Raw genomic sequence first — 7,483 nt, 5'->3', positions numbered from 1 at the left:
CCCTTCCCTTCCCTTCCCTTCCCTTCCCTTCCCTTCCCTCATATTTTACTCTCATTTATAACACAATGAGCTGAATTTAAAGTGGTTAATCCCAGAAGATATAGCCTGTGATTTCTAGACATTCCTACACACTCTTTGAAACACCAGATGTTCTGTCAGTCCTCTCATCAGTTAAAAGTGACAAAAATACAGCTTCCACCTCGGTAGTTCTGGAGCCCACATTCTCACGCCTTTTTTTTTTTTTTAATACATATATGTTTACCATCCAGTATTTTAATGGTCACTTAAGGTTGTGAAAGCATGTTCAGTTGATACTGCATACTGCAGAATTTAATTTCTAAACATTTTCTTATGTTTTAATTTTTTTATAATGCTTACAGGTATTTCTTCGGGGTATTCTTTTTAGGAAAACAAATAGAGTGGCATCGTTCCTCACATCACATAATAATTTAATTATTAAAATAATTTTTGAAATTGGTAGAAGAGCCTAAAAATGAGCTTATGACTCACAGTAAACACAATATAGAAGATATATCTGTAAAGACAGGAATAGCTAATTGTGGTTGTTAGAAAATGTGAAGGCAAGATCCTGCTTTTGTAGGTTGTTTAGATCTCTGTTTAGCTGGAGCTAAAATGTCTGACCAGCATGTTGTTTCTTACAGAAACTTAAGAGTCTGTTTAATGCATATGGTTCCCTCTCAGGGGGCAGAGTCCATTAAGGCACTACATCCTGAAGGACAGGGTAAACAAGAGCTCCTTCATTTTTAGAGGGCAGGTTCTTTATATTGCTCAGTGTCTCCAGGGAACCTGAATAGCCTTTCATTAGGTTAAAGACTGGCATACTGAATTACAGCGTCTCCAAACCAGAGAAGGAGGCTGAAATCTTTTGCTGTCTTATGCAGAACTGAGAATGCTATTGGCACTACTGGCATTAAACAAGAAAAATGGGGAGAGATGAGAGAGTGAATGGCAGACACAATTCCATAGCTGTCATCCTTCAAACAGCTGTCACATTTCTATTGATTATTTGATTGTAGGGAGCTTGTACCTCTATTCTGCAGCATCCACTTACCCTGGAAAATGTAGGACCTCAAGCTAAGGAGTGACAGGAGGATGGAGGAGTAGACAAGTGAGGCATTTCTGTGAGAGAAGTGGGTAGGATAGCAGCACTCTGAATGGGGCAGCCACGTTATTTGTTTTTCCCAACCCTTCTAAGAAGCTTTGCAATGTGTTTTGCTGAAAAGAGAGCACACAGATCTCCTTACAGTCCTGCAACACTGTCTTACATATTTGTGTTTGTCCATTTATATATAAATAGTATCCTAATATTATAAGTCTTTCCATTTTTTTCGTTATTCAGCTACATTTCAGGATATCTAGCAGTATGATGGTACTCCAGAAATGCTAAGCACAGTTATGCTTTAGAATAATTGTTTATTCTTAAAACACTGAACAGAGCAGAGATAGGACAGAAAAAAAGGCACATTTAGGTCCTAGGAACAAGAGGCATCTAGTTAATTGAATATACAAAGAAATAAAGTGTAATGAAGTTTGTAATTGAATGGTTCTCAAATTAACTATTTAACTTACAGCTAATGGGCCACATTTTGCTTCTAGTTGTGTAAGTACACAACTGGATTCCATTGACTTGAGGAACTTGCAAAACATTTACCTTGCTCTTGTGAGACTGGCATTTTGCCATTGAAATAAGCCATTCTCTTAGTATTTCTGTTTTGTACAGTGAAAAATTTGAATACAGTAATGATAAACATTAGTTGTTCTTCTATGTACCTCCAAAATGAATCACATGGATTTCCAATCTGCTGACAAATTAACTGAACACTGATGTAAAATGGCACTGTAAAGTTTATCTTGGACCCCTGATTTTATGGAAGTACAGTTTACATCCACAGACATACATGTGGCTCTTCAGAATGATGGATCATATGAATAGACAACATACCTCTATTTAATTCTGTGCACTCGGTCCCAAAACCTGGAATTAGATTCAATACTTATTGATAAAAATTGTTCCCTTTGTGGTGTTTTTGCCATGGAAGATGCAACTACTTTTGCTGCAATTTTGCAGGCTTATATTTACAGTGTTTTTAAATTTTACAGAAAACTATAGGCCATGTCAAACAAAAACTATTTTTTTTTCTGTCCGGACACACAATTACTATTTGTATATCATGAAATGGTTCTGGGTGACCTTCCAGAAATGTCCAGATTAGGATAAGATAAAAGGTTGAATAATAATTGTGTAGTTTAATATTTCATGTAATAAAATATTTTTTTCTGATGATTTCAACAGTATATCTGATTTTGTGAACAACTAGATTATTAACATATTTGGTAATTTTGTACCAATTCTGTGGCAAAAAGTTTATATTTGAGGAAGGGGACAAAGAATGAGATTGCATTTGTCAGACGTCATATCAATTTTATTCAAAAATGCTTAGAGCAAAAGTACTGAGTTAAATTCTTCAAACTTGAAAGGTAGAAGTCTAGTCCAATTTTTGAATTTTGGAAACAGTGTTTAATTACCAACTAGATTATTATTTTAACCATACATATTTTTTTTACCATTTGTACTTTAAAAAATAAACATGTGTGTATGTATATATGAAGTGTATGTGCACATATATATGTCTGCATATATACATATATGTACATCTACACTTATATCTACTTTTATTTCTTTAATTAAAATTGTCTTTACTATAATGTAAGAATATTTCCATGTGAATTGTGAGAGCTTTAAGGCTTGGAATGAAACAGAAGTTTTTCTTAGAGCATGTAAGAGGTAAATGCTATATCCATGTAATCACCAAAAAGTCAGTCCAGTCATACAATGCTTCAGCTTTTCTAATATAGTAATATAAATTTTGTGTTGGGGTTACTAGGAACAAAAGTTTGGGTTCAAATCAGTTTTCAAGTGTCTGAATATGGATTGAGGGGTATTAATATTGCAGTATTTTAAGCCTGTACCTTTTAGATTTGACATAATGCCACATGGCAAAACTGGCCTGAAATTGACTTTCTGTAACTTTACTACTATAGCAATTCATTGGTCCAGTCAAATGGATAAATAGACACATAACAAATGTATTGTTGAGAAAGACAAGAGTTCGTAGAAAGGTCTCTCACTTAGGTGTCTGAATTTAGTTTTAAAATTCTGAATTCATAATGGTGTTTAATTATGCAATTAATTATTACAAGTAATGACAAAGATTTGTTCCCTTTCTAAATGCTGAACTTAGGTGAGCTAATCAGTTTTTTAGTTACAACTATAATAAAGCTGTTAGTCCCAGTGGCAGTTGCTTTCTGCTGAAAATTAAAGCAGGGTTGTTCTTAGCATTGGTACTCTTCAGCCATGATGCAATTTTATCATTTAAATTATTTTTTAAAATATGGAAAATTAAGGATTTTAAAATTATTTTCAGGTTGGCAGTTTGCTAAGTTGAATTGAATATGTTATTACGTTTATCTAATATTTATTAATTATGCAATTTTAAGTAGTTGTTTCTTTCTTTTTTTTGTTTGTTTTGTTTTTTAAGCCATCCATACAACTTTTTACAGGTGATGTAATGATATGGTTCCATGAATTTATGTGTAGTTATGTACAGTATTGCACATCTGGTTAGATGGCATCTGGTAACTTACAACAAACCAAAATATCTAGATTACAACATGCTTCACATTAAGCTCAAAATTCAAGAATATGTACATTTTTCTGTTTCCAAATTTGTAAGAAATGCTTACACAAACATCAAAGAACTTGAACCACTTTCAAAGAATGCGTATTCTGCTGAATCATTTATTCCCAAGTATAAATATCTTCTTTTAGTGATGATGAAAAGTGCATCAAAGGAAAAATTGCCTAATCAGTATATTTGATGGTTTTGAAGTGAGTGAAAATTCTCTCATTGATTTTACTTTTTTGGAAGCATATAATGTCTTTACACTGTATGTTTCTTCCTGTTAGAGACTGTTTATTAGCCTACCATGCATAAGAAAAATCCCTGCTACAAAGGTATTTCAAATCTCTATCCATTACAGCCTTGGCTGTTTCTTAAAGTTGTTTTATTTTTTCAGTGATTAAATTATGCTTGGTCTTTTAAGGGTGGATTTTTTTGCTTTCTTCCATTCAAACATATCATACAATGTAGTCAATACTGGTGGTGGAAATTATTTTAAAAACTGTATATTGATGGGTTCTTCATGTTTATAACATTATTATTTAAAAACATTCTAACTCTTTGAAAGATTTAACAGTTACACATTTTTTTATTTTAATTTTATGTTTCCTTCTCATTCTTTTTTTCCTACACATTACTGAATCAAACTGCCTGCCTTTTCTTTGAAGGCTGCTTTTTATTTTAAGTACAGAGCACAGTTGTGTGCAAAGGGATCTAAGGTATTGTTCTTCAGTGTGTTTATTTCTTTTAAAGAAAAATATTGTACTCTTCAAAATAGCTATTGATTTTCTAAGGAAAATCACATGATATGCATTTCTTCTCTCCTTCTCCATTCTTACATTGTGAGGTACTGAAGAGGTGTGTTTAGTTTTGTAGCTTTTTTGTAGCAGGTGTAACACCTTAAGCAAAAAACACATCATTATCAAAGGAAATTATGTTTTAAGAAGGATTTTTAAAAAAAAATCTACCTATAGCATCATTACTGTAAAATTGTAACACAAATACATGCCTGCATAAACATGCATTTACATGTACGTGTGGGACACCACACAGTTCAGATTTGGGGTTTTTTCCCCTAGTTATTTTTTTTTTTCTTTTAATGCATCTTTTCTCAATGAGAGGATTTGTCATATAATTACAAAGTGCTTATATAATGAAGCTTTCCAGCAGAGTAATTTAGGCCATAAAGTGGTCTCCTTATTGACAATTTCTGATTGGTTTCAAATGTTTATTTTTAATTTTTGGCCTGACAAGTAATAATTTCCAAGAAGTAAGTGGTAATGTGCCATAATATCATGTTGAACAGTAGAATCTATTAGTTTAATCGTGCAATATATTACTTAATAATTTTTTAATGGTAAGAGTCTACTAATGCATATTGTACTAACATGTACATTAATTAATTTTCCCTTAAGAATACTTTTTCCTAAAGAATAAAATGTTACTACTCTCTTGCAAAAAGTTTTTTCTAAAAATATGACAAGTAGTTAAGATAATGATTTTAAATTCAATGGGTTTTAGAAGTATAATTGAATGTCTTTATGATGGGTAATATTTTTTCATCCACACATTTTTTACAATTAATGTGTTCTATAATTTTCAGTATATTTTATATATCTAGTGTTATCTATAATTAAATATTTCTTAAGACTTTTTTGATTACTAAGAAGTTTTTGTTAGATTTAGTTAGGATCAGAGTTTTAATTATGGAGGAAGAAAACCCCCATCTCATCAGTCTATCTTCATACTATTTATCTTATTTATCTTATGATCAAATAACTCAGATTTATTTTTCTGTCATGTTAAAGTACTCATTTGCTGTGTAGTAGTTTGAGAATTACTTACTGCTCTATATAATCATCTATGTTGAAATACCAAAAAAATTCCCATCTTTGGTCTGATTGATTCTATGTAATTTTAATCTATAGTTACATAGTGAAACTGTTTTCTTTTATGTTTGTCTTAGACTTAGGTGCCCTTATCTCCCGGTCTGTGTTTCAATGTAAGGCCTCACATAAGTTCACTTAATCAAAACTCAGTATTACTTCACAACCCAGACAGAAAACCATTTAATAGTTTCCTGGGGCAACGAAGACAAAATTTCCAAAATAGATTTTGATTTTCTGACTCCTTCCACATGTGAAAATTTGATTTATGTGTTGTCCCATTGGGTTCAATCAGGATTTTTTGTGATACATACTTTTATATTTGGAATACTGAATTTAAATATGTCTGACACATACAGACTTATGCCAATACTTCATCTGAGTTCTAGTTTGTCTAATGGAGAAGGAAATGTTTCTAAAAGCTTTAGGATTATGATTACTGTTGCTAAAGTATTTTCTTCCTATGAAAAGGTGTTTTCTGGATTTACTCACGCAGAAAATATACAATTAGGTGTTTGTATCTGAGAACATTTTGATATGTTTGAAAAGATCTGAGGACCTTCAAACCTAAAACTACTTCAGTTTCTGAAATGCTTACTTTTTGTTTTCAGTTGAATGTTGCTGGCTTGAAAAGGTTACTGATAATACAGTTTAAGCCTAATGGCAGAAAGGTACTAGGAGGCTTCATGAATGTTTTTATTTATTCAGATATTTGAACTATATATAAAAGGTATATATATATAAAATATTGGTAGCTATAGGTTCTAAATGTCTTCCTTTTGTCTTGTCTTCTAAAACGGGGTAGGTTTTTTTTTTTACTTCAATAGAGATTGCAGGATTTGAATGAATTATAAAGATGTTAAATAGCTGTCATTCAAATACTTCAATAAGAATAGGGGTTTTTTTATTGTTGTTATTGTTTTCATTAAGCTCAGAAAAAAATCAGGTCATATCTATTTTTGGGACTCACAGGGTTTTTAGGAGGTGAGTGAACAATTGCTAAGAGGCCTTGGGCCTCTTCATGTTAAAACAAGTTAAATGACCACACTGATTAAAAGGGAGCTAATTTTAGTGAGTTTGTGATTTGAGAATATGGTCAATTTATATTTATCTCTGCATTTTAAATATTAAAAAGGTTAACATTGTCAAAGTTGTTTACTAACACTGAGAAGGAGACAACTATTCTCAGGACAGAGACTCTTAAAGCAGGTATTTCTATTACCAGAAGTTAAATCAAAGATTTCAATTGAACTGTCTAAATGGAGAGATGCAGAAGTAAAAACATAAAGAACACAGGGCATTTGATACATAGACTATCACTAAAACTTAAACTGGTAAGCATTTTTTTAGTTATGTACAGCCTTTCAACCCTTGATGTCATATTCTTATATTAAAAGGATGTTTTAGCTGTAGTTAGGGCAGCACAGTCAGAAGAGAGACAGATATTTTGGTCTATCTTATTTTATTTAATCTTAGAAAAATCGTGGGGTTTTTTTTTTTTTTTTTTGTTTGTTTGGTTGGTTGTTGTTTTTTTTTTCCGATACACAGGCATCAAAATTTAAAATAATCCAGTATCAGCATTAAAATTGCTACGAGCAAACTGAAATATGAAATTAAGATATGTTGTTCTGTGACCATGGGAGATATTTGTGAGAGTGCTTTGTTGACAATTAATTGATAATTATGACTTGTATTCTTCTAACACCTTTCTTCCCAAAGGATCCTAAAGTGCCTTACAAAATTAGGGCCTGTTCCTGCCCTGACTGAAGTCAATGGGAGCACTGCCAATGGGAACAGCACTGGGTACTTAGGAAGCTAATAAAAGCTGCATTCAAACATCATTTCTGCTACTAAAATGTGTAACTGTTCAACTTACACAGCAATACTCCCAGTGGT

Source organism: Parus major, chromosome 1 (genome assembly GCF_001522545.3).
Source record: "Parus major isolate Abel chromosome 1, Parus_major1.1, whole genome shotgun sequence".
Taxonomy (NCBI): domain Eukaryota; kingdom Metazoa; phylum Chordata; class Aves; order Passeriformes; family Paridae; genus Parus; species Parus major.
This window is presented reverse-complemented; position numbering follows the sequence as displayed.